Raw genomic sequence first — 27,709 nt, 5'->3', positions numbered from 1 at the left:
GTGTCTTTACCTGCATTTCACATGTTTTGATGTTTATTTGTGCTCTTTGGATTTTCTAAATTTCATTAATTTTTTTTTTTACTTTTGGATTATATGATGTAATTTCTTGAAAGCTGTGGATTTTCCAATTACCTTTCTGTTATTCTATTCTAGGTTAATTCTACTGAAGTCAGATAACACACTTTCATGTCAATCTTTTGAAATTTGTCAAAACTTTCTTATGGCCTAGCATATGATCAATTCTGTAAATTTCCCATGCACACTGGGAAAGTACTGATATTTTGCATTTGGGAGGTATAAGTGTCTTATATTTGTCAGGCAGGTTGAATTTTATAATTCTGTTATTCAACTTTTCTATCTCCTTATTGAATTTTTATCTGTATAGTCTATCAATCATTGAAAGAAGCTCAGTAAACTCTTCCACCATGACTGCAAATTTCTTTATTTCTCCTTCCAGTTCTTCCAACTTTTGCTTTACACGCTTTGAAGTTATGCTACTAAATATGCTTGTAGATATAGAATTGCTGTATATGACTAGTAAATTTACCTTTTCATGAAACATCTGTCTTTATTTTTAATAATGCTTCTTGCCTTGGAGCACCTGGGTAGCTCAGTCATTAAGCGTTTGACTGTTAATTTTGGCTCAGGTCAGGACCTCAGGGTTGTGAGATCGAGCCCTGCATCAGGGTCCAAGTTGGGCGTGGATCCTGCTGAAGATTCTCTCTCTTTCCCTCTGCCCCTCCCCACTTTCTCTTCTCTGTTTCTTTCCCTCTCTGAAAAAAATGCCTCTTGCCTTAAAGTTTACTTTGATATTATCTGATTTCAGAATCACAATCACACTAGCTTTCTTTTGATTAGTGCTGTGTGGTGGATCTTTATCCTTCTTTTACTTTCAATTTTTTTTGAATTTTTGTTTAATGTGTGACTCTTTAAAAAAAAAAAAAAAGAACTTATTTGTTTATTTGACACAGAAAGAGAGCAAGCAACCAAAGCTGAGAGAGTGGCAGACGGAGAAGAAGAAGGCTCCCTACTGAGCAAAGAGCCCAATGTGGGGCTTTATCCCAGGACCCTGAGATCATGACCCTAGTCAAAGGTAGATGCTTAGCCAACTGAGCCACCCAGGTGCTCTGTAATGTGTGCCTCTCATAAGCTGTATATCATTTGGCACTATTTATTTTCTTGTCTGACAATCTAGTGTATAATTGGAATATTTAGCTCATTTACATTTAATGCCATTACTGATATGGTTTAAATCAAATATCTTAGTTTTCTCTTTTTATTCCAACTGTTCAAAGAACAGAAATTCTTTTTTCTTTCTTGCCTGCCTTTACATTAATCAAATATTTTATTATTCCATATACCCCTCTATGCATGTTTGTCATCCATTCTTTTGCTCTATTTTTAGTGTTTGTTCTAGACATTATCATATGCATTTTGTACTTATTAGAGTCTAATATAAATTTGTATTTTTACCACTTCCTGGATAATAAAAGGAGCTTGGAACACTTTTGCTCCATTAATATCCCAAACACACTTTTTGTGTTATTATGTTTTAATTCTGCATATATTCTGCACACCATGAAATATTGCAATTATGCATACATTCAACATTCATTTATACTTACATATTTACCCTATCCACTGCTCTCTATTCCTTCTGGGATTTCAGTTCCCATCTGAGACCATGATTTTTTTGCCTGATGAATTCCTTTTAAAATTTCCTTTTGGGGGCACCAGGGCGACTCAGTCAGTTAAACGCCTGCCTTTGGCTGGGGTCATGATCCCAGGATACTGGGATTGAGCTTGGCATCAGGCTCCCTGCTCAACAGGAAGCCTGTTTCTCCCTCTCCCTCTGCTGCTCCCCCTGCTTGTGCTCTCTCTCTCTTTGTGTGTCAAATAAATAAATTAAATATTTTAAAAATAAAATAAATGAAATGAAATAAAATAAAATTTCCTTTGGTTTAAGTGTGCTCAGCTTCACTTCTCACAATATTTTTTTTGGTCTAGAAATGTTTTTATTTTGTATTCATATTTTCCCTGAAATTATCAAGCTTAGTTTTGATCATTCAAATATGTTTAATGTTTATTTTCATAACATTTTTAAGACCCCCACAAGACTTATGGTACTACTATATTTTGATTGAATCATCTGTTTGATTTTGAGTTGAAAATATTTAATTATTATAGCTTTGAAATATAAACTTACATACAATAAAATTAACCTGTTTTATATGTACAGTTCAATAAACTTTGATCAGTGTATACAGTTGTGCAATAGCCACCACAATCAAGTTTAAGAGTGTGTTTATTATCCCTAAAAGTTCTCATTTGCCCCAGTATGGTCAATCCTTTCTATGTCCCCAGCCTGATGAAATTACTAATCTGCTCAGTCACTATAATTTTCCATTTTGTAGAATTTCTTATGAATGGAATCACATAGTATATATTATTTTGTGGCTGGTTTCTTACACATAGTTTTATGTTTGGGGGATTCAAGCACATTGCTATATGTATCAGTTCTTCTCTTTTTATCACTGACTGGTGGTATCCCATTGTATGAACATATTACATCTTGTTTGTTCACAGGTAGGGTGAATTTGGGTTGCTTCCAGTGTTGCTTTCATTTTTTAAGATTTTTGTCAGCTACAGAATTCAAAGTTGGCAGACATTTTCTTGCAATGCATTATTTTTTAATTCTTTCAGTTTTTACTTGCTTTTAAGTCTATCTCTCCTTCATTTTTGAGCAATTGTTCTCTGGGTTAACATGTTCTTTTTTTTTTTTTTTTCCCAACATTTTAAAGATGTTATTTAATTGTCTTCTGGCTCACATAGTTTCAGACAAGACATCTGCTGACATTCTTACCTTTGTTCCTCTGTGTGTAATGTGACTTTTTCTCTCGCTGCCATCAAGATTTCTCTTTTTTCCTAGTTTCCAGCAGAGTGAATATGGTGTCCCCAGGTGGTTTGTTTTAATTTTTCTCCTGCTTGGAGGGCTCTGGGTTCTGTGGGTTTCTGGTTTGTTGTCATTTATTACTTTTGGAAAATTATCAACCTTTATCTCTTCAAATATTCTTTTGCCCTGATCTGTTTCTTTTCCCCTTCTAGGGTTCCAATTACATGTATGATAAATCACTTGATATTGTTCCTCAGCTTTCCAATGCTCTGTTCTGGTTTTCCCCACTCTTTTTTTTCCCTCCATATTTCAGTCTGAGTAATTCCTATTGGCCTATATTTGTGTTTACAGATTCTTTCCTCATCGTGTCAAGTCTTCTGATAAGCCTCTAAGGAAGCAGTCTTCATCTATCTTACTAATATTTTTATTTCTAACATTTCCTTTGATTCACACTGTCAGTCTCCCTGCTGAAATACCCCATTTGCCCATGTATGCTGTCCATCTCCACTAACCCTTTTAATGTATTAATCATTGTTATTTTTAATTTTCCTTCTGATGGTTACAAAATATGGGTCCTCTTTTAGTCTGATTATGTTAATTGCATCATCTTTTGACAGTACATTTTTTCTCCTTGCTTTTTCATGTGTCTCACGTTTAAAAATTGGTTTCCAGACATCATGTGTAGAATTTAGACTGAAATAAATAGTATTTATGACTGCAAATAACCAGCCTGTTACTCTCAAGAGTATATTTAGTCTAGTCTAATTTTGAACCAGGTTTGGGTTTTGTTGCTTCTTCAGTTATCTTCAATACATCACCAGATTCAAATATCTCTGGTGTTACTTTTTGCTTAGGGTGGCAACCAGTTTGTCCCAAGATTTTCCCCAGTATTCCTGCTTCACCTTCATCCTCCTCTAGAGCCTAGCCTCAGTCTGGAATGCATTGATCAAGTTGGAAGTCATATGAGATGATTTCAAAAAGGAAAGCAAGGGGCCAGAATGTATAACGCTTAAAAAACATGGTGAAATGTGGGATTTTACTTTGAGTAGCATAGGAAACTACCAAAGAGTTTTGATCAGAGACATATTTTGAATATGTTTGAAAAGAATCACTCTGGCTGCTATATGAAGAATTAAACCAGAGGGGCAACAATAAAAAGATTAGTTGCGAGGCTTCATCATAAGCCAGGGGAGAGGCAACAGTGGCTTTGACAAGTGTGTTAGCAGCAGAGGAGGTGAGAAATATTTGTTTGGGGATGCAATTAGATGGAATTTTCTGCTGCATTGGATGTGGGTATGAGAGGAAGAGAATGTTTGCCTACTGCAACTTTTCTTATTCCTTTACTTTGTATCTCTTGTGTTATTATGTCTTCGGTTTATTTCTGGTAAATGGCATGGAGCTGGATTTTGTAAATCTTGTTTGAGAATCCCTGAAATTTAATAAAATTTAATCCTTTTTCATTTCTTGTAATTGCTATTCTGTTTGGACTTACTTGTACTATCATTATTTTTTTTTGCTTTTTATTTTATTTATGTTTTCTCCTCTCCTGACTTTTACTGGATTATTGTTAGTTTTTGCAAAGTAATTACTAGTTCTTTGGTTCTTTTCACTTGGCTGAAAGTTATATAATCTATTTCCATTATTTTAGGAGTTGTCCTTAATTTTTTCAATATGTATATTTGACTGAACAAAAGAGAAACTCAGCTTCTAACTCAAATATTTTCACTGAGTACCAGCGAAACCTTCAACACAATAATTTGTCTCATATTCTTTCAACGACTCTATGTAAGATTTCAGTGATGTGTGAGAAAAAGGCTAGGGATGAGTACACTTTCAAGTTATGACCTGTGCTTTCTATTTCTACTGTCAAAAACTCAGAGTGCTCATAGCATACTACTGGACAAAAGAAGCCAGACACAAAGGAGTGTATACTATGTAATTCCACTTATATAAAAATTAGAAGTAAAATTAATCACAATTAAATAGTGGTTCCTGGTGGTGATGGGGAGACAGATAATGACTGGAAGAAGCATAAGAAGGGCTCTAGGTACTGGTTTCACAGATGTTTCCAGTCTCTAACTCAACTGGTCTGTACATTTACAATATGTGTACTTTCTGTGGGTCTATTTCAGTAAAAAATATTTTTAAAATTATTTTCAAAGAAAAGTTGAATAGAATAAAACAAAGAAAATATAAGAGTCAGGATATCTGGGTGGCTCAGTGGTTGAGTGTCTGCTTTCAGCTCAGGGCATGATTCTGGGGTCCTGGGATCAAGTCCCATATCAGGCTCCCTGTGGGGAGCCTGCTTCTCCCTCTGCCTAAGTCTCTCCCTCTCTCTTTGTATCTCTCATTAATAAATAAAAAAAATCTTTAAAAAGAAATAAGAAAATATAAGAGTCTCAATTATCAGAAAACATCTCTGTTGGTTACTTTGAACTTGCCTAAGCAACCAGGAGAAGACCATTGCTGAGTCAGGCCTATGCCACAGGGCAGGTGTTCAGAGAAGAATTTAGCCTGGTTCCTATCTTCAAGAAGGTCTCTAACTAGTAGAAGGGACAGAATTGGTTTTTAATAATTCTTAATTTCATATGGCTGCAACTGCTATAATAGAAGTGTGTAGTTTCTTATGTGCTATAATAGAGGTTTTACAAGATGATGCAAGAGGGGACAAGGGAGGAACATCACGAAGGAGGCAGAAAAGGCTCTCAAAGGAGGTGATCTTTGGGCATTTTCATGAAAAAGATAACTACATGTCTCCAGGGAGGAAGAAGCATTCTGAGTAAAATGCAGGGACACATTCCATACTGGGAAGCTGAGGTGGTTTGCTATGTCCTGAGCATTGGTTTCAAAGGAGCAGATAAGGCTAAGGAGTGTGCAGGAAGGGCCATGAAGCTCCTGGTGGTCTGGTCACAAGATCCCAGTAGAGACCCAGATGGTGGAATCCAAGTACAATAGGAAGGGAACAGACACAGGTAGCAGGTACAAGAGTCCAGACAGTAAGGTTTTTGGCAGCTATTACCCTAACTTACTCTCCCACCTACCCTAGGGAAATGTGGTTGTCAGCTCACCAGAAGTCTAATTAACCAGACTGCTTCTCCCATGCATTCTGGATCATCATCACTTGGTTGCTGTAAAAAGGAACAGTAGCTATGAAGTTTAGAGGTCACTCATGCTGAACACCAGCATTCCTCTCTTCCCACCACAGACATGCCATGTGACTTTGGCATGTTCTTCAACATGTTCAAGGTCCCCAGTGCCTCCTGGAGAAAACAGGGAAACCAGCCTTGGGCTCCAGGGCAGGTATCTGAACACATAATTTCTCAAGGACCATTTCAAGTTCATGGCTTTCTAATGATAATCACTCTTGTGGACCAAACACTTCTTGGGCACCAGGCATTACTAATGGCCTTAAATGTACAAACTCAATCCTCTCACCAACATTATGGGGAAAATACTGTTATTAGCTTCAGTGTATGGGCCAGAAACCTGGAGCACAATGGGGTCAAGTATTTTTCCCAAGGCTGGCAGACAAGAACTAGCAAAGTTGGGATTTGAGCTCAAGAAATCTGTCGTTAGCATCTACATCTTTAGCCACTATGCTTTACCCTCTCTAGGCAAGCCAAAGATGTTGCAACTTATATATTTGTGTTTCTGGAGAAATTCATATAGTTGCTCAAAAATAGTCTTCCTTTTCATCCTGTTTCCCATGGAGTTTGCTCCAAAGTATAATTCCCTTCAGGCCCATTTAATTTAGCATCAAGTATTTTATTGGTCAAACATTCATTTTATTAACGTTTCATCTTATGAAAGTTCAGTATAATTGCACTGGTTACATTTTCTCACAAAACCATTTTCACAGGGAAAAGAAAACACAGCTTAGTAGAATCGCCGTGCTCAAAATCAGGAGGTAAAAATTGAAAAGACAGTGTCGCTTACAAAATATTCTTCACCTTTTCCCCTGGAGAAGACACCATTGAAAGCTTCCAAATAGGATCCTCATCACCATTCAATGTAGAGGCTTAGGGGAATATCAAGGAGAGTTCACTGCACTGTCATTTCAAAGCTCTAATTACATGGTAACTGTGAAGTCAGAAGCACCTTTTCAAGATGTCAGAACTGGTTTGAGAATCACTCATTTAACCATCATCACAAAATTGAGGACCCAAGGTATTATGTTCTGTCCAGCGTCATTCAGCCCCTTAGCATCAGGTCTGAACATGGGTTTTTTGGGTTTCGCTCGTCTCCCACGAATCAGTTCAAGGGAAAAGAAGCTGAAAAAATAAAATAAGGCAAAGTTTGAACTTGATTTTATCTTCAACAAAGATAAAGTGATGAGGGAAAAAAAGGTAAAGTGATGGGATTGAGTCATAAAATGTTTCATTTACCAAAAGTCCATTAAAATAAGAGTAAGATGTCAGAGGAGCATGTGTGGGGAAGAGGACTAACAATGCCATCCTAAAGTCACATCAAAGAAATACCCAAGCACCAGGATCTATCACTGGTTGACTTCTAGAAGACTCTAATTTCCAGAAAGGACAACCTGTAATAGTTGGTGTAACCTTCAGATCTGCATTGGCAAATACACAAATGCTTCAAAAAGGCAGTGTAACTGTTCATTAAGAAGTTCTAGACAGCCTGTAATCCTAGCTCATAGGAAATTAATGTTCTCTTAAACAATTCCAGGTTTCTTGGTCCAAGCCAGAGGTCTGCAATGCTTGGAGAGAGATTACTGGTTTATTAAAAATTATATGGAAAGAAGGCAGGAGGCCAAGCCTGATTGTCCTCAAAGACAGTAAGCAGCTCCCATTGGCCCTGGCACCAAAATATCCAAGGTTTTTCGCACGCTCATGAGCAAAGTATAAAATGCATACAACAGATCATTGTATGTACACAGAGGAGCTGGCACTTAGCAGAAAGACATGGAAGCTCATGGTCAATACATGTAGTAGTGCCATTTATCAGAGGATGGCCTTGAAAAAGCTTGGCACCCGACTCCATCAGAACACAGTGTTGTGGACAGAGACATGAATCTAGCCCTGCTTTGGTACTTACCCATTGTGTTATCTTGGGTTTTTCACTTCCCCATTCGAGCCTCCATTTCTTTACCTTACGATGGGCATAATGATGTGGGCATCATAGAGGTGTTAGAGTCTGTAATGTCTGTAAATGTTAAAGTCTTTACCATCCTTGATTGCTATTATTCCTAGTAGTCTTACTATTATTATTACCTGTTATTCCTAGTGGTATTGGTATTATTCTTACCTAATCTCTAACTCCAGTCACACAAAAATGTTCACATTACAAGGACAAGAGATGTGGTGCATAGCTTTGGTGGAATTAGTGTTTGGGAATGCTATAAATGGCAGAGTTTGGGTCTGATAAAGTAGGAAATAGGAAATCATTGAAGGCTTTTCACCAATGGAATAGCATGTTAAGTCAGCATTTAATAAAGGCTAATGCCAAATGGCCAAGAATATGAGAAAGACCAAATTTGGTGGGTTAGTTCAGAGATGATCATAGCACTACAGGTAAAAGGGGAAGAGAATGGGAAGCAATCACCAAATGTCTAAGGAATCCTCGTGGATGAAATGCAGAGATACAAATGGGGGGTAAAGTAACTTTGATAAAATAGACTATGGGAGAAAGAGTACATCCATGAAACAAGAACAGGCTGCTATATAAAAGGTATAGGCAGGAAACCAAAACAATAAAAATAATAATAAAATAAAAGGGGAGAACTAGCCATAGAACTAAAAAATATAACAGTAGAAATGTTGAAATTAAAGATTTTGAAGATAAATTTGAGAAAATCTGGGAATCCCTGGGTGGCTCAGTGGTTTAGTGCCTGCCTTTGGCCCAAGGTGTGACCCTAGAGTCCTGGGATCGAGTCCCATGTCGGGCTCCCTGCATGGAGCCTGCTTCTCCCTCTGCCTGTGTCTCTGCCTCTCTGTGTGTCTCTCATGAATAAATAAATAAAATCTTTTAAAATTTTTTGGAAAATCTCCCAAAACAGAGAGGAAAATGGCAAAGAAATAAATGGGAGGAAAGGGAAAGAAACATAAGAAAATTAGAGCCCTGCCCAGGAAGTTCAATCTGTGAATAACATTATCAAAAAAGAGAAAAAAAAATAGTAGATGGGGCACCTGGGTGGCTCAGTGGTTGAGTATCTGCTTTTGGCTCAGGGCATGATCCCAGGGTCCTGGAATTGAGTCCCGCATTGGGCTCCCCACAGGGAGCCTGCTTCTCCCTCTGCCTCTCTCTGTGTGTCTCTCATCAATAAATAAATAAAATCCTTAAAACGTAGTAGAAGAAACCTCCAAAAAAACCTTCAAAAATATTTTCCAGAACTAAGGCATTAGTTTTCAAACTGCAGAGGTCCCTCAAGGGTCCAGCACAATGGCCCCAAAGGGGTGCTCTACATGACACATGATTATGAAATTTCAGAACACTGTAGGGATCCCTGGGTGGTGCAGCGGTTTAGTGCCTGCCTTTGGCCCAGGGCGCGATCCTGGAGACCCGGGATCGAATCCCACGTCGGGCTCCCGGTGCATGGAGCCTGCTTCTCCCTCTGCCTATGTCTCTGCCTCTCTCTCTCTGTGTGTGTGACTATCATAAGTAAGTAAATAAATAAATAAATACATACATACATACATAAATAAATACATAAATAAATAGAAATTTCAAAACACTGTAGATAAAGGGAATATGACACAATCTTCTAGACAGAAGAAAAGCATATCCCACACAAAGGACCAAGAGTCATGACAGTGCCAAGAGTCCCATCATAGCAACCCCACATAAGGAAAGCACTGGTGTGATGCCATGATAACTCTGAAGGAAAGTAACCTTTAACCTAGAATTCTATACTGAGCCCAATTCTCTAGCCAGTGTCAGAATATCTTCAGACATGCAAATTCTTTGAATTTATTTCCCATAGGCTCCTTGGTGGCTGTTGGTTAAGCATCCAACTCTTGATTTTGGCTCAGGTCATGCATGATCTCAGGGGCGTGAGATTGAGCCCCTCGTTGGGCTCTGTGCTCAGAGAGGAGTCTACTTGAGATTCTCTCTCCCTCTGCCTTCCCCCTTGTGCATACTCTGTCTCTCAAAAAAAATTTCCCATATGCTTTTTCTCAGAAAGCTACTAGAACGTTTATGTTTTTTAAAAAAATAATAAACCAATTAAGGAAAAGATGTGGCATATAGGGAAATGGAATCCATGACAAAAGAGAGGCCATGGGATCCCCAGGATGATGATGAAGAGAGACTCCAGAGTATAACTCCACATTGAGCCTAGACAGGCTCAAGTCAGAAATCTCCAGGAGAGACTTCTAAAGGAATAAAGTGTTCAGAATATTCAATATGTCTGAATACACTTACACAGTCATGATAAGGTTGAAGCAAACATACACTTAAGAAAATTAAGATTAAAATGCACTGGCAAGATGAAAGAATTCAAAGTTTGAGAGGAAAGAAAGGGGCAGGAAAGGAGAATGAAGAAAAATCAGTCCAATCTTCCACAGAGGGAAGGTGAAACAGAAAAGCTAAGAAATAGCAACAGAAACACATCAGTCCATGAAATGAAGGTAATTACAAAACCAAAATGGGCAAAAGAGTTGAAAGTTGCAACCTATAGGAAAGAGAAGGTAGGACAGACGGGTCACTGCTGTTGCCATGGCAAGCACTGGAAAATCCTTTGACCCTTTCAGTTGGATACATGGACATTTTTAGAAAAGGAGGAAGAAATAGGTTACATGTTGCAAACTTGGAGAAATCAAACAAATCTCATCCTCAGCTCAGGATCAGGAAGATGGCTCTTGTTGTCCTGGCAAAGGGCCCTTAGGGAGATAATATCACAAATCTGAAAACTCCTCCCAGCCCCACATGAATTCGCTAGGTGATTCAGGGAAAGTCCCATGAATTTCTCTTTGCTTCTGCTCCCTTCTTGGAGCAAGGCACTAATTGAACTAGAATCACAGAAGTCCTGTCTAGAATCTACATTCTGTGCCCAACACTGTTGGATTAAGAGACTATTCCTTTGCCAGGTGAGGTCAGGGGAAAGTCACCCAAAGTCGAATGGCAGTGATACAGAGGACAGACAGCTCATTAGGCCCTGTGGCTCATTCCCTTCTCTGGGAGCCCAGCCAGGTTAGCAGACCTGCCTTTTTTCTGAGGGATGGAAAGGCAGATGGCCATAAGATCAAGAATCCCCTCTCCAATGAGGCTGACTGCTGCCTGGAGGTCTCCTGCTCTCTCCTTCTTGGTCTGTGCAGAATCCCTAGGGCAGGGTCGCTCTTCAGAAGCCCTTTCCATGAGGCGTCCAGTCTAGGTGGTGTGCTGGTTGCTCAGTCAGTGATCCTGCACATTGCTACTTCTCTGCTTGAAGTTTTCCTCAATGAGTCCAGTGTTGACTGTGCTGGAGGTACATGGTGTTAGTGCTTGTGTTCCACAGGCCTCTGCCCGACAGACACACCCGGTGGGTCTGAAGACCCTCATCAAGCAAAGCGAGTGCTCCTAACACAACAGCCAGCTCAGAAAAATCTGCTCTTGGAGGCTGAGATCCTCTCAGTTCAGTGTAATAAAAACAGGCTGGAACTCTTTGTGACAAATCAAAACAAAACACCATGCTTTGGCTGTGGGTTATTTATTGAGAATCACAACATTTTAAGAGCAGAGGAGTACATAAGTGCCTGTGGCCTTTGGACAATCCTCCAAGAATTTATATTCGAGACAATCACACTGCCATGCAGGAAGGAAGCCATGAGCGAGAACTGTTTAGCAAAGCACCCGTTTTTCTAAACAGGGAACCAGAAGAGACTTTGGCTTGTTATAAATTATGAACCCACATCATATTCTCTGGAAGAAATAAAAAAACTTTCACTGAGTGAAGAAATCCTGTGTCTACTTGAGTCTTCTGGAAGCAGTATTGGCCTTCTGCATGTGGCAAAAGTGGCCCCCATCCCAGAATACTACCCCCGCCTGCCCCCACCTTACTCTTTCAAAATATCTCTGTACAATCCAATAAAATAAATGAAAACTAAAGAAGACTGAGTTTAATATTCAGGGGATATAATTCAAGCGTAGCCAATTGGACAACTTCCCTGTTAATCAAAAGAATAACAAAGTTTTTCTCCTTCTTTTCTTTGCAGAACATTAAGTTAATACCCTATTTAGGAAGGCCACATGGATGTGTGGAAGGAGAATGGGATGGAGAATCGAAGCCTGGCTTGCCTTGGACTCATCTCCCAGGAAAAGGCTCAAGACCAGATCCTCCTCACCCTGATTGGATGTTGAGAGCCTTCTTAAGAATTCAGATTCCAGGCCACCAGTGTGGCTCAGCAGTTGAGTGCCTGCCTTTGGCTCAGGGTGTGATCCTGGGGTCTAGATGAGTCTTGCATTGGGCTCCCTGCAGGGAGCCTGCTTCTCCCTCTGCCTCTGTGCCTCTCATAAATAAATAAATAATATAAAATAAAAAAAGAATTCAGATTCCCAGTCCCTCTGAATCTCAGCCTCCTGATATAAATCCCCATTTTCTCTGTCGCATACCGAGCTCCAGGATCTCTCTTCCGGCTAGCTGCTCACCTCTCTCGTCTCCCCACTAAGTGATTAGGGCTCCTGGAAAACAAAACCCAGTGACTCAAAACTTTTCAAGGTGATGGCTCACTATCTTGATTGTAGTGATGGTTTCACAGGCGTGCACTTTAAATACATGCTATTTATCATGTGTCAGTTACAGTTCAACAAAGTTGTTTTAGAAAGGAGTTAATCAGGTCATCTGAGTACAACCTCTGCCTTTGCGCCTGGAGCACAACCGTCTCCAAAGGCAACAAAAGGCAAACACATACACATGTTAGGGTATGTAGGCCAAGCTGATATAGTCCAAAGGTCCTAAAACACAGCAGCTCAGATAAGACAAAAAGTTCTTCCTTTGTCTCATGACAGCCCAGAACATAGCAGGAGACCAGCAGGGACTAGGTCTTTGCTCCACAAAGTCACTCAGGGACCAACTTTCCTTCCACCTCGTTGTTCTACACCCACATAATGCAAGCTGATCATCTGTGGTGATTGATGACCACATTCCAGGCTGCAAGAAGGGGGAAAAGAGAAACAGGAATACAAGCAATGTCCTCCTAGGGCAGGGCTGCAGAAGGTGGCACACAGGCATCCACTCACACTCCAGTGGTGGGAATATGGTCACGTGGCCACACCCACCTGCAAGGGAGGCTGGGAAATGTAGTCCCTGGCTATTGAACTGAGGGAGGAGGTTTCTTTTGTTCAAAGGAGGGAGAACAGTTAGCCATTTATGTCCTAGTTTTTTGGAACATGGAGAAAAACGTATGGGGAGAACAAAACACAAGTCCCAATAGGTTGTATCGCCACACAGAGTAGATCCTCAAGAGCTACAATTTCCTTTATTATAGTAAGTGGAGCTCTGGAGGCTGGAAATCCAAGATCAAGGTGTGGCAAGGGTGGCTCTTTCTGAAGACTCTGAGGGAAAATCTGTACCATGTCCCTGTCCTAGCTTCTAGATGCATCAGGCATCCCTTGGCTTGTAGATGATGTTCTCTGTCTTCACATCATCTTCCTTCTGCATGTGTCTCTGACTCTTCATATGGATTTTTTTTTTTTTAAATAAGGGCACCAGTCATGTTGGATCAGGGCCCCCTCCTGCTCCAGTACAACTTCACCTTGACGAATTTATATCAGCAGAGACCTTATTTCCAAGGAAGGGCACACTCCAAAGTACTAGAGGTTAGGACTTCAACTTACGAATTTGAGGGACACAATTCAACCCATAAAACATGAGAATAGAATTAAATTTGAAGTCCGGAGATTCCAGGTCACATCCCAGCCCTGCCATGGTCCGACTGTGTGATCGGAGACAATCTCACGAGGTCTGGTCTCATTGCTGTCATTTGTCAACAATGAAGTAACCACACCCGCCCCACAGGGCTCTGTGAGGGACAGATGAACGAAGTCTGCGAAAGCCCTGAGCTAACTCTAAGGGGCCAGAGTGGCTCTCGCTGGCTTGTCTTCCACTTTTCTCTGACTAAAAGGTCAGCTCCAGGGGAAGACAAAACTTCTCGCACCAGCCCGCCTCCTTCCCCCTCTTTCTTGAATTAAACCTTGTGGCAGATCCTCCAACTGCTCCAGTTGGAAGGGGCCTCTTAGAGAGAAACTCTACCGCGGGCAAAATACCTTCAATTCCCTTAAAGAAAAAAAAATCCCTTTTGGTCCACAGATGGGTAATTGTATTCACTATTTCCAAATGTCAAAATGCCAGCCTGGGCCAGCTTTCCACTGAGATCAAACAGGCTCCCTGGGCCTCCCTTCTACTGATGTGGGTGTGCGTTTAGCCACGGTGTAAAAAGCTGATTTCTGAGCAGAGTGAGCTGGGCAGACTGTGCCGTTTGCACAGAGATAGGGCGTCAACCCTCCTCCTGCAGCAGACACCAAGGAATCATGCCATTCCAGGGGCCACTCTTCAAGCTCCCCAAAACACACAGCCTATCTTGTCCAACACTAAGAAACAAAAAACAGGAACACCAAAAAAAAAAAAAAAAAAAAAAAAGCGAGAAGCTCTCTTAGCTAAGGCTGCTTGTGGCAATCAGATTGCAACATAGAAATGTATCGAATCAGCACCTTGTTCATCTTAACCTTACACAGTGTTACAGATAAATTATTATCTCAATTACAAAATGAACTGGAACATCTCCCAAAGATAATAAGCCAGGCAAGGCTTTCTGGTCTAGGTTTTTAATTTTGTGATTAAAGGCCAAACTAAGCCTTATCATGAATTGATATTTGTTGGTGCTCTTAGAAATTGAGTTAGTGACCCAGCATTGACAAGTGTAGAGGCAGGTGTGCCCTGGTGCACTTCCCTGGAGCATGTGGAAATTGAAATTCCCTCTTCCCATAGCAATCTGGGAATGGGCCACCAAAGCTAAACAGTGAATTTATCCTAAGAAAGAATCGGACAAGTTTACAAAGTCAAAGATGGTCCTTGCAGCATTATTTGCAATAGCAAAGAATGCAAACAACTTAAATACTCAGTGATCACCTGCATCCTGCCCTCCTGGACCACTCAGAGTCTCATCTCCACTGCTAGCTCATCTGGGAAGCCTCCTACGTCCCCCAGGACTCCTCACCTGGCCTCACCACACCTCTTGCACACCTCTGCTATAGCAACTGCTTGCACTGTGGTCCTTTGTTTGGCATGTTTTTCTCTTTCTCTTTTTAAGTAATCTCTCTGCCCAACATGGGGCTCGAACTCACGACCGGGAGATCAAGAGTCTCATGTTCTATAGACTGAGACAGCCGGGGGCCCTGGAATGTTTCTCTTTTAATGATGCCAAAGCTCAGCAAATCACAGTAGGCCAGCCCAGCACCTGTTTTTGTAAATAATATGTGTGGGGACACAGCCACCCAGTTGTTTACATATTGTCTCTGGTAGCTTTTGCAAAGAAGACCAGATGACCCCAAAACCTAAAATATTTACTCTGTCCCTTTATTTACTTTCTGCCCCAGAAAGAGCTTGCGAACTCCTGAACTATGCTATGAGCCCTTTGAAGAATGAGAACATCTTATTTATTTCCGTATCCTGTAAAGCCTGTGCAGTGCAGGTACTCTGTAGGTGTGGCATACATGTTTGCTGAGTCAATCAATGAACCCGAACTGCCAAACAGGCAGTGGTTCTCACAAGTGTATGTGCATCATATCTACCCTGGGCATTTGTTAAAATGTATGTTCCCCGCCAAATTTCTACTAATCTGATTTGATCAATGTGGGAATGAAACTAGGGAATACACATTTATTCATTACACATTCCCGAGGTGACTCTGATTCAAAAAAACTTTAAACTAGCCCTGTCAAAAGACGCTGATGGTAATCAGGCAGGTTTCTTGCAACATGGTAGACTAGATAACCTGAACCGTCTGCTACTTGCTGGAAAGAAGCCTACAGAACTTCCCTGAAATGCAGAGCCAATTCATAAAAACCAATAAGGGAAATGTCCAGGGCACACACACACACAAACAAAAAGGCAGGAACTGACAACCAGAGCAATTGCACAGGTGCCCCGTGGCCACCCTGAGTGGACGAGGTGCAGAGTCTGGGCAATTAGAGTCTTGGGTGTTAGTAGGTAGCTGGGTCAGGAGAAAGGTTAGCCCCATGGGTGACAGCAAATGAGAATTGAAGGCCCCACCAGAAAGCAAGGACCCTTGACAGACTAAACTCCAGTGAAGGATCAGAAAAGCCCTCCCACCAGCACAGAGGAGCTGACTGACCTGCTGGTCTCTCTCATATCATCCTTTAAGAACTCATGCCCGTAGCTTGTCTGCACTCATACTCACTGCTAGCAGTTATGCTCCCCACGAGCTTGGAAAACCTGAAGTGGGCAAATTAACCAAAAAGGCCAGGCTAGCTATGATTATGAGTCGGTATTTGTTGGTTGTTTTAGAAATTAAGTTGGTAGCCTAGTGTTAGTGGGGGTGGGTGTCTGGGGAACCTGGAAGCATCACACAAAGAATCCGCTTGGAAGGCATCCCTCAAGCCTGGTTGCAAATCTTGTCCACTGAAAATGAGCTCACTCTCCACAATTACAAACCCACGAAAGTCACTCAGCAGACACAACCAAGTGCAAATAATAGGAGCACCAAATTCTGCTGTTTTTCATCACCTTCCCCACCCCACCAGTTCCCAACCCCCATCCCCTGCTGCTTTGACCCCGTCCTCACTGCAATATGTTGCCAACCCTGGCAATCAGGGTGAGCTTGTTAAAACATAATCTGATCATGTCTTTCCTCTGCTCAAAATCCTCCAGAGCTTCTTTCTCCATTTCATGCCAAATTAAAAGATGAGGCTTAACATTTCTAGTCCTTGCTGCTGTTTTTTGTTTTGTTTTGTTTTGTTTTGTTTTGTTTTGGTATTTTTTTATTCATGAGAGACACAGAGAGAGAGAGAGGCAGAGGGAGAAGCAGGCTCCATGCAGAGAGCCCAATGTGGGACTCGATCCCAGGACTCCAGGATCACGCCCCGGCGGACAGCAGGCACTAAACCCCTGAGTCACCCAGGATTCCCCCGCCCTTGCTACCTTTTAGACTTCTGCTCCTCCCCCTCACTCCGGGCCCAAAGGCATTGTGAGTTCCTCAAACACACCCCCTAAATACTATGTATTTTACTTCTTCAACTTGTCTGTTGTATCTCTTCCTTGCTATACCGTAAGCATTAGACAGAGGTTTGTCTGTTTGGTTCCTATGTTCCTGGTGCCTAAAATAGTGCCTGGCCCATACTAGTTACTCAGTATGTTTTGAATGAATGAATGAATACAATAGAAAAAACTGTTGAATTTTAATAAAAGGAGTAATTTGATCATATTAATGTTTAGAAAAATCATTCTTCACATGAAAACCATGATTATCATTCCCCACCTATCATCCATGTGTATTGATTTAGAGGCCATGGTTTCTTCCCCTTGTGAGGTCAAGGGAAAGGGAACCATTGTTATCACTACTTTGTAGATGAGTAGACTGAGGTCTGGAGACCTTATTGTCTTTCCCAGCTTCACACAACCAGCAGCCCCCACTGGACCCAGGCTTCAAGATACCTCAGTCGCCTTTCTTACCTGCCAGTCTTTTCCTAGTTTCAAGTTCCGGTGTGAAATCTCTCTTGACACATGAGGGATTTTAGAGCTAAAAACCCAAAATCAAGAGTTCCTTAAAGAATAGTCCCAGAGATGAAATTCATTTAATAAGGGGGTCTCATGGCAGGATTATTTGTGTAGACATTTGATCCAGGAAGGGTATGAAGTGGCTCTAAGTTATTAGTCAGAGGGAGAAGAGTTTCAACTGACTGCGCCAGTCAGGTGCCTCTACCCATCCATGCTAATGTGGTTCAGTTGAGGTAGAAAGTCCACCAGACAGGATCAAGAAATCCTAGACTCCAGCCCCACCTCACCCCTAACCTCACCCCCCATTCGCTGACCATTCTGGGCATGTTTCCTCATCAACAAAGAAGCAGAAGTTCAGACTGAAGAGACACTGTGTCCACTCCAGCTCCACAATCCTATATGTAAGGAGTTGATGGTTGAGCTTGAGAGACCCAAGGGCTGGCTCACTTTATCTAGTGGACACTCTTCTGACCATATCCGTCTCTGTAGCATGAACCCAAACACAGCTCTTGGCCTCCTTGGTGATCCTGGTAACTCCCAGAAGCCAAAGCCTGCTGTCACTGGAAGATGTGCTAAGTTAATACCTTAGGAATGACTTGCCATTTACTGGCCTAGCATAAAGGGCCTGCTTAAAGCTCAATGTCTAAGGTCTGAGTTTGAATCTTGGCTCTACTTCTCACTGGCTGGGCAACCTTCCACAGGTCAGCCTTCTACCTCTACTCTCTCATCTGCAGTCACAACCAGGTAGTGGCACAAAGGGGGCTCAGTGAGACCAGCACCAAAAAGCACCAGGGACCCAGAGAGGGCAAAGTCTCTCTATGAAACGAGCATCATTGAGATTATCTAGGGACTCACAGGGTCTTCAAAGAGAAAGACCTTCACTGGCTCACCCTCTGTTGTGTCCTTGCTCACAGTCTTTGCCACCTGGCCAGAGCCCACCAGGACCACAACACATCTGTGCTTTTGGCACAAGGTATCACAACACAGACTGCAGAGAAATGAAAGGACAATTTGCAAACACCCACATCCAAAGTCCCAAGGGGATTTTGCCAGCCACACCGATCAGAATAAACAGTTTTGGGTTTTATTGGGGAAATGTGGTTTATAAACAGAGACCTATCCTGAGAATGCTTCCTAAGGTCTGTCATGCAGCACAAAGGCCCTGCCCACCTGCCCTGCTCTCCCTCAGCCCCTGCTCCCTGTCACCCATCTCTTGGGGCCTGGCACAATCTGACCACCCTCTGCTGGGTACCTCTACCCTGTCAGGGCCAAACTCCCCTCAACATCCAGGTCGGTCTCTGCTTAAATATGACTTTCTTGGGGTACCTGGGTGGCTCAGTTAAGCATCCACCTCTTGATCTCAGCTCAGCTCTTGATCTCAGGGTCATGAATTCCATCCCCATATTGGGCTCCATACTAGGCATAGAGCCTACTTTTAAAAAAAACAACTGACCTTCTTAAGGAAGCCCTCCCCCAGAGGATTTCCTCATAAGGCAAGTTCCTCAGGTTTGCTTTCTCAGTCCCCTAATAGTACTTATCATACTGGCAACTACTAAATAATTAGTGTAATTTATTTTTTTAAGATTTATTTATTCATTTGAAGGGGGAGGGTCAGAAGGAGAGGGAGAGGGAGAGTTTCAAGTAGACTCCCCACTGAGTGTGGAGTGTGACTTGGGGCTTGCTCTCACGACCCTGAGATCATGACCAGAGCCAAAACCAAGAGTTGGACACTTATCTGACTATACCAGTCAGGCACTCCCTAAATTATTAGTTTATTTTAGTTTCTGTCTTTCCAACTCACTGCTCAGCTGCCAGGCCTGGCATCTAGCAAGTTCCAAACTCTTGAATGAATGAATGAACAAATGAATGAGTGAGAAAGAGGGGAACCAACATTTTCTGAGCTCCTACTATGTGCCATCCTCTCATCTCCTGCTTCTTACTCTTGGGGGTGGGGTTGCAGATGAGAAAGCATAGACAGGAAAACTGCACAGGGTCTCCTGAACGAAGGAGTGGGGGCCACAGCCCCAAACCCAAGGCTCCTCTGTGACCTCTTGCTGCTCCATCCCCTGGGGTCCCAGCAGAGCCCCTGAAGTCTCTAGGGTCACCCTGAAGGGGGTCCCCACATGGCAGCCAAAGGATAAACTCTGGTGGGAATAAAGTTGTTGGCACATGGGGACATTTATGGAACATGAGTTCCCTTTCTGTCTTGACTCTGTGTGGCTTAAGTGTTCAACACACTTACCAGTGTCTTGGAGGTTGTGGGGTGCAGGGTGGGGAACCTCATTCCGCTTCGCCAGACCTGGAGTGAGGCTGGAGGAGGCCAATAGGGGCAAGGCATGTCTGGCCAGGCCTGAGCACAGAGGTGATTTGCGGGGCTCTCATGCGAGCAGACAGGGCTTAGGCATGTGAGGGCCCCCGCCTGGTGCAGGGAATTTGATGGAGTTACTAGGCTTCAGTATGAGCACAATGGCGTCCCGGGAAGCCAGCTGAAGGGAAAACAAGATTACACAAATCCTGCCGGCTCATGGACTCATCGGGTTAATGAGGCTTGATGCCTGCCACTCTGCAGTAAAAGAAATTAACTGTGGTCCCAGTGCCCACCTCACATGACAGGAGATGGAGCCTCAGACTGCACATTTGTGGACCAGCTCTTAACACACTAGCCTTGACTGTGGCCTTGAGGGGGAGCCCTCCTCCTTCCTTCTGTCCATCCCTCCATCAAATACTGAGCAGTTAGTCCTCTCCTTAAAATTGACCTAGGACCTGTCTGGCCTTGACAGGTAGTATATGATAGGTAAACTGATAGTTGAGTGCTTTATGTGTCACTCACTTGTTTTACACCAGATAACACCCATACAGTCTTCAAGATGGGGACTATTATTCCTTTTCATAGAAGAGGGCAGGAGGGTGCAGAGCCAGGATCTGAACCCAGTGTGAGGCTCTCTGTGCAGGGCCCAGGAGGGCAGAGGCCAGCTCTGTGAGAAGGCACTGGGACAGATATCGCAGAGGAGGCTCTGGGATAGCTCTTCACCTCTCTGAGCTTCAGTCGTCTGCCCAGTTAACAAGTATATGAAGCCCTGCCTCACAAGAGTGAATAAGGATGAGAAGTGGAAATGCATGTGGGATAGGGACCCCAGCACATGACAAAGAGCAGAGCAGAAGAATGGTGTGAACCCACAGCCATTGTCTGAGGGCCCAGGAAGGCAGAAAGGAACACAAGGTCAAGTTACAGTGAGACTAGTGACTCTGAGAATCAGATAGCCCTGGGATTGGAAATCTGGCCCACTGACCAACTGTGGGAAGTTGGACCCAACTATAAACTTCTCAATAGTAGGGCCATGGCTATAGGCCCCTTCATCTGTTTAGTAATGCCCAGCCAGGGCCTGCATATAGGATGTTGGATGGAGGGTGGATGGATGAGTGGATAGATGACAGATGGATAGTGGATGGGTGGGTGGATGGATGATGGATGAATGAATGAGTGGGTGAATGGATTAATGGATGCACACATGCATGAGTGGGTAGATGGATGGGTGGATGAATGGATATGTGGATGGATGGATGATGGCTGGATGCACAGGTGGTTGGATGCTGGATGGATGGGTGGATGGACAGATGATGGATGAATGGATAGATGAATGATGGATGGTTGATGGGTGAATGAATGGATGGATGGATGGATGGAGAGATGACGGATGGATGGACGGATGGATGACAAATGGATGGATGATGGCTGGATGGACAGGTGGATCAATGGATGCTGGATGAAAGGGGAGTGGGCAGATGGGAAGCATGGACACAGGCTAGATAGATAAGATTGGGTGGATGGGAGATGTCTGGGTCGGTTCTTACATAGACATGGATAGAAGGATAGGTGGGTGGATGAAAGGGTGGATGGACAGAATTTCAGAACTAAGAGGGACTGATCAGCTCAATGCACCTTTTCTTCTTCAAGTGAACAAAGCCCTGAAGTGAGGAGACGACTTGCTCAAGTTAATTAAGCCCTCAGTGTTTCCATCCTGCTCCTCCTCTCTTCAAGTTTCCTGGGGTTGTTTATCACTGACTTAACTTGTAGCAGAGAATGTGGATCATACCACCCATGGTCCCTGGCCTGTGCCATCATGGTCCTGTCTTGTTTAGCCTTCGTGGGTATATTCTCACCAACTCTGAAGGCCACACTCTCCCATCTCCTCTGGGACAGCCACCCCACCTGGGGGACCAGGAAGCCAGTTCCAGGTTTAATACTGCTATGGGCAAGAATAATCATCATTATTATCAGTATTGAGCCTCTACTTGATGTCACGGATAACTGAAACTTCATGGAGATGACAAATAACAATGATGACAATGTCTGTAATGGCCACAGCTAACATTTACCTAGGACTTAGGTGGCTCAGACATTGTGTTTAGCATCAACTCAGTGGGGTGACCATCATTCTTTTACAGATGAGGAAACTGAGGCAACAATGGCTAAGTAACTTACCTAATGCCATGCAGCTTGAAATTCCAGAAACTTGGATTGGAACACTTCCGACGGCAGGCTTGTACACCTCGCCTTTCTCACACTGGCTCCCACTGGCTCCCAGATTCCACAGACAAATAAAGCCCCTGATCACAGTCAGCTGCACCTCTGTGGGAGATTTCACAGCATTTTCTACTCAACTCCTCATGAATCCTCACAAAGGTGGGAGAGTGGGTGCAAGTGAGTCCTGCCCTCCCCTGGACCCTAAAGCTCTCTCACACCCCTTGGTCCTGGAGGACTTGAAGTCAGCAAGCTTGGGTTCTCCTCCCCCGAGTTCTTCAACTAACTACGCAACATAAGGAAAGACACTGAGTTTCTCCGAGCCTCCTAAATAACAGGTAAGGCTCACTCTGTCTTTTAAGGTTATGTTGCTGGGGAGAGAGCCAAATCCCAGGGCCAAGGTTTTTCAAAGTCACCCTGGGGGCTCGGGTGCCTTAACACCTAAGTGTCAAGGAAAGGCCATTTTAAAAGGAGCCACCTGCATAAAAAGGAGGAGAGTGGGGAAGCTTGAAGTCTGCTGGAAGATTCCTCACCTACAAAGCTTCTGCAGGCGCTGAGAGGAACTTTACAGGCAGCTCCGGATGCTGGGCGGCCCATCCTCCGGCCACAGAAGAGGAGGTGAAGCAGAGATGCAATCCCGCTGAGGCTCTTATTCAAACAGCAGAAGAAACTGTCTAAACATTGGCCCGGCTGCCAAGGCCGCCAGGGCCTCCTGCAAGCTTGTCATTCCAGGAGCTGCGAGGAGAGAGCCACCCAGCCCCACAATAGCAGGGAGCTCTGCCAGCCAGGGCACTTCAAAGACGCTGACGTGTCCTTGTCTGGGGGCCACTGTGACTCCTACAGCCTGCGCAGAACAGATGTTGCACCCTGAAAGAGCCGCTGGGGACAAGGAAGTGCACGCAGTGCAGCAGGAGCCGGGAACTGGGGGAAGCCCCCAGGCCAAGGTCAGGGTCCCACTGCAGGAAAATCAGTGAAGCAGCAGAACCCACCACCCTGGCCTGTCGGACTCAGAGCCGGTGAGCTCTTTCCTTAGCTCTGCTGTTTCTGCTGCTGGCTGCTCAGTGCCCCTCACTGCTCACCAGACGGGGCGGGTAGGTAGGTTACCACAGGCTGCTTGCACCAAAGGTGAGTCTAGCCTTTGAGACACCAGAGACAGCCCCTGGCGCAAATGACATCGGTGCCCCACCGGAGAACCTGGCAGCCCAGAGACCACTACAGACATTCTCAAAACACCACAAAGAACATCCATCTCTCCCTGCAGAGGCTCGACTGGCTTGGCACATGGGACAAGCCAGGAGCACTGGAAAGTGACATTCTAAGAGCCACCCTCAACCAATGAGGACAAAAGATGGAGGATAAATCCCCTGGGCCCCTGCCCGCAGTGGGGCAACTCTGGGGTGTCTTCTGCATGCTCTCAGAAGTGCTGGGGGACGGAGTCCTGGTTTCCCACAATGGGCTCCTTCCTGCTCACTTCATTCTCTGCATCACTTCCCTTTCTCTTCTGGTTTCACTGCCCTCCCCTGGGATCACCGCCCACATGAAATACTGGAATCGGGTCTTCATCTCAGGATCTGCTTTGGGGGAACCTGCGCTTAGGAACAACCTTGTAAGTAAAGGATGCCATGCCAAAGGGGAACCCCAAGATACCCCTGTCCACAATGCCCATTTTCAGCTCGTCCTGTCCCTGGATTCCTCCTTGTTTTAATTATCTGAATACTCACCTGGTAATACTGCTGTCCAGTTCCAGCCTTGCCTGATAGTGGAGATTAGAGCTTGGGCTCATTTTCCAGCCTCCCTATGTCAAGTTCTCTGCCTGGAGTCACTCTGATGGATGCTGTTCTCTGGGCCCTGGATGCAGGTAACTCCTCCTCTGAGGCCACCCTTCTGGTGACAGAATCACCAGTGTGACTCATTCTCATTTATCTTGTGTACTGTCATGAATTTTCTACAGCACATCAGTCCCATGAATGAGGTAGGACCACAAAAGGAGAGTCAGTGATGACCCCATGTGTCTGGATTAGGCCAGTGGGTGGATGGTGATGTCATTCAACCAAAGATGGCCCCTAGAGTGAAGGGAAGGTTAAGTTTAAAGTGCCAGAAGATGGGACAGCTGGGTGACTCAGTGGTTGAGCACCTGCCTTTGGCTCAGGCCATGATCCTGGGGTTCTGGGATCGAGTCCTGCATCAGGATCCCAACAGGGAGCCTGCTTCTCCCACTGCCTATGTCTCTGCCTCTCTGTGTGTCTCTCATGACTAAATAAATAAAATCTTAAAAAAAAATAATAAAGTGCCAGAAGACAACCTAGAAGTGATGTCCAAGAAGTGGGTAGAGCTTTGGAGCTCAGAGATTTCTATCACAAGGTTGGTGGGCTAAGCCATAAAGTGGATGGGATTCCCCAGAGCCAGGGCCTACATCTAGGTTTCGAGGGGCCAGGAACTTGTACAATTTCTGAGGAGGTACTTATTAAAAAAAAAACAAACAAACAAACCAGGGTGCCTGAGTGGCTCAGTTGGTTAACTGTGTTAACTGTCTGACTCTTAACTTCTGCTCAGATCATGATCTCAGGGTCATGAGACCAAGCCCCATGTCGGGCTCTGTGCTTAGTGTGGAGTCTGCTTGAGATTCTCTCTCTCCCTCTCCCTCTGCTCACATGCTCTAAATAATTAATTAAATAAAATCTTTTAAAAACTTTTTTCAAAATATATGTGTTAAGAAAAGGACAAAACACCCCACAAAAATTATGAAAACAAAAATCACAAGCCTTCTCTTAGAACCTTGGAAGGGACTCATGCAAGTGAAAGATGCTCCATCACTAGCATGTGGGCATATTGAGTTCTAGAATTATGTCAGGTTCACCTGTGGTCCCAGAGCCTTGAACAGTGAATGATTATATCAGCCGGGTTCAATGTAGGGAGCAGAAATTTGTCTAAATATTTTTTGTGGGAAGGTTTTCAATATGAGGACATGGATGCTTATAAAACTGTTGGATGAGCTGCAGGTGTAGAAGTAATGGGCTGTTGCTGGACTTTTGGCCTCAAGGTCACATCACCATTGCTTTGATTCTGAACTCAAGAAACTGCAGGAAACTCCTGCTGATGCCCCAGCATCCCCACACCCTGGAACTGAGAAGCAGAGAATGGGACACAGAGTGTGGCCATGGCAAAAGTTCATGTCTGCCAGAGCCTGCCTATCAACTGCCATTGCCAGAAAAAAATCTGCTTTCTAAATTTTTTTAAATATTTTATTTATTTATTCATGAGAGAAACAGAAAGAGAGGCAGAGACACAGACAGAGGAGAGGCAGGCTCCATGCAAGAAGCCTAAATTGGGATTCAATCCTGAGAATCCAGGATCATGCCCTGAGCCAAAGGCAGATGCTCAATCACTGAGCCACCCAGGCATCCCTGCTTTTTAAATTTTGCACAAGTTCATTTGTTGGCAGAACCTAAATTACACCAGAATCCTGGAAGCAAGGGAGTTTGGGAAGTGTAGTCTTTATCCATCTATCCCCTGGAAGTAGCTGGGTGGAGAAGATCATGAAAAGGAGCACCAAGTGATATAAGGTGCCTGCAGAAAACATTGAAGGCAGTGGCATAGAATGGGTGCTATCTTAGCTATGATAGCTACTTAGCAAATTACCCCAAGGCTCAGTACCTTGAAACAGCATTTGTAATCTCATGGTTTCTGTGGGTCAGGAATTCAGGCACAGCTGAGCTGGGTGCTCTGCTCCATGGTTTCTGACTGGATGCTATCAAGGTACTGGCCCAGGGACTGTGGTCTCATCTGAAGGCTCCACCAGGGAAGGGTCTGCTCACTCAGAGAGTGTTGGTCACACCCAGGTCCTTGCAGCTGTTGACAGAAGCCTCGAGTCCTCATTGGTTGTTGGCTGGAAGTCAGCTTCTTTCTTGCCATGTGGGCCTCTCCCATGTGCTAGTCAACGTCATCAAAGGCTGCAAGCCAGGAAGTTAGTAGAAAGAATCCACTGGCAAGATGAAAATCAGTCTTTTAAAGCCTAACAGCGGAAGTAACATCATGTCATGTTTATCACATTCTTTTTTAAAAACATATTTTTTTATTTATTTGTTTGAGAGAGAGAGAGTGAGCAGGGTAGGGTCGGAGGGAAGGAGAGAGAGAGAGAATCTCAAGCAGATTTCCACTGAGTGCAGAGCCCAACTCAAGGCTCAGTCTCATGACACTGAGATCATGACCTGAGCCAAAATCAAGAGTCAGATGTTCAACCAACTGAGCCAGCCAGGTGCCCCCATGTTTTTCATATTCTAATGTTATCAGTGAGTCCCTAGGTCCAGCTCCCACTCAAGTGGAGGGTCTTACACAGCACACAAACACTAGGAGGTGAGGGTTACCAGAGGCTGGGTTTGGAAGTTGGCTACTATGGGTGCTAGGCAAACACTGGTCCCAGAGGGAGGCCATCTGGCTGCCCATGCACCATCCCACCTGGTCATGGTATCCTGATGGAATAATCCAGCTCAAGGTTCTCAAAGGAGATCAGCCTGGGTGTTGCCAGAGAATAGACTGGGGACCACTTCACTCACACCAACACATATGATATGGGTGGATAAACCACAGGCAAGTGTCCTTTATGGTAAGAAAGCTAACTGCCACGTGGGCCAGGAGTCCAAATTGGTTGGATACATTGGCATACTTATCATCATCTCAATTTGACTTTGTTTTGCCTTCTCCTCTCCTAAAATATCTGTCTCCTTTTGTCTCTTTTTCCATTTTATGGCCCCCAGATCCACGCAGTAGACAGTTGTGACCATGGAGATTCATTCATTCTGACATGCCTACTACGTGCCTACTATGTCTCAGGCACTGTGCTTGGCAAGCACAGTATAGTGGTGAGAAAGACACAGCAGACAGGGGTCGAGACATGAGTGCACACACTGACAATCAGATATGATCAGAGACCAGCATGGGGAAGGGGCCCTGGACTCCAACCTGGGGACACAGGAAGGTTTCCCACTCCTAAGATGTGTCTCAGAGCTTAAGTAAGGATTTAGTCCAAGGAGGAGGAATCAAGACTCTCCAGGCAGAGGAGACAGTGTGGCAAGGTCTAGGGGGTGAGACACAGAGACAGAGCAAGTGGAAACACACAGAGAGATTCTGAAGGGAGCTACGTGTCTACAGCCTGTTCCCCAGCCTGTCCCCCTGGGATGTTTTGCATAAAGAATATAGTGGTTTGAGCACCTTATTTAATTTAGGCACTTGCTCTTAATGAAAGTTTGGTAGAGGAGGACATCAGCCAGTGGAAAGAAAAGAGTCGGTTCCTACCACTTTCCAAAATCAGAATGCAGTCTTCACCCTGGGAGAAGCAAACCGCCTCTCTGCACCTCAGTGTTTCCATCTGTAAATGGGGCTGACTCTATTTCACTCCTACTCACTCGCCAGGGATTAATAAAAACTTGATTCCCAGGCACAGTCACTTTCTGAGAGGTGACCCCCTCCTTTCAAGGGCTTTGAGTTCCTAGGGATGAAAGAAAATGCACACATAAAATTCTATGATTCTCTAAGAACAAAGTGCCCTGACCAGTTTGAGCTCTTATAGAATCAGTGGCTCATCACTCAAGGGGAAAGCAGAGCGGAGCCAGAAAGGAGAGAACACAGCGAA

The 27,709-nt window shown here is 43.9% G+C and overlaps 1 protein-coding gene across 3 annotated transcripts in view; it reads right to left on the bottom strand.

The window, feature by feature from the left end:
* Positions 1 to 6,654: 6,654 nt before the first annotated feature.
* Positions 6,655 to 27,709, bottom strand: part of LOC112653484 (uncharacterized) — a 138,827-nt gene continuing 117,772 nt past the window's right edge. For all 3 annotated transcript variants that reach the window (XR_007409937.1, XM_049108629.1, XM_049108630.1), the window contains one exon: positions 6,655 to 7,164. The gene's annotated coding sequence lies outside the window, so the exon portion shown is untranslated. The remainder of the gene's footprint in view (positions 7,165 to 27,709) is intronic.

This window comes from Canis lupus, chromosome 3, assembly GCF_003254725.2.
Source record: "Canis lupus dingo isolate Sandy chromosome 3, ASM325472v2, whole genome shotgun sequence".
In the NCBI taxonomy this organism is placed as follows: Eukaryota; Metazoa; Chordata; class Mammalia; order Carnivora; family Canidae; genus Canis; species Canis lupus.
The sequence above is the reverse complement of the archived record's forward strand: the minus strand, read 5'-3'. Positions and strand labels throughout refer to the sequence as shown.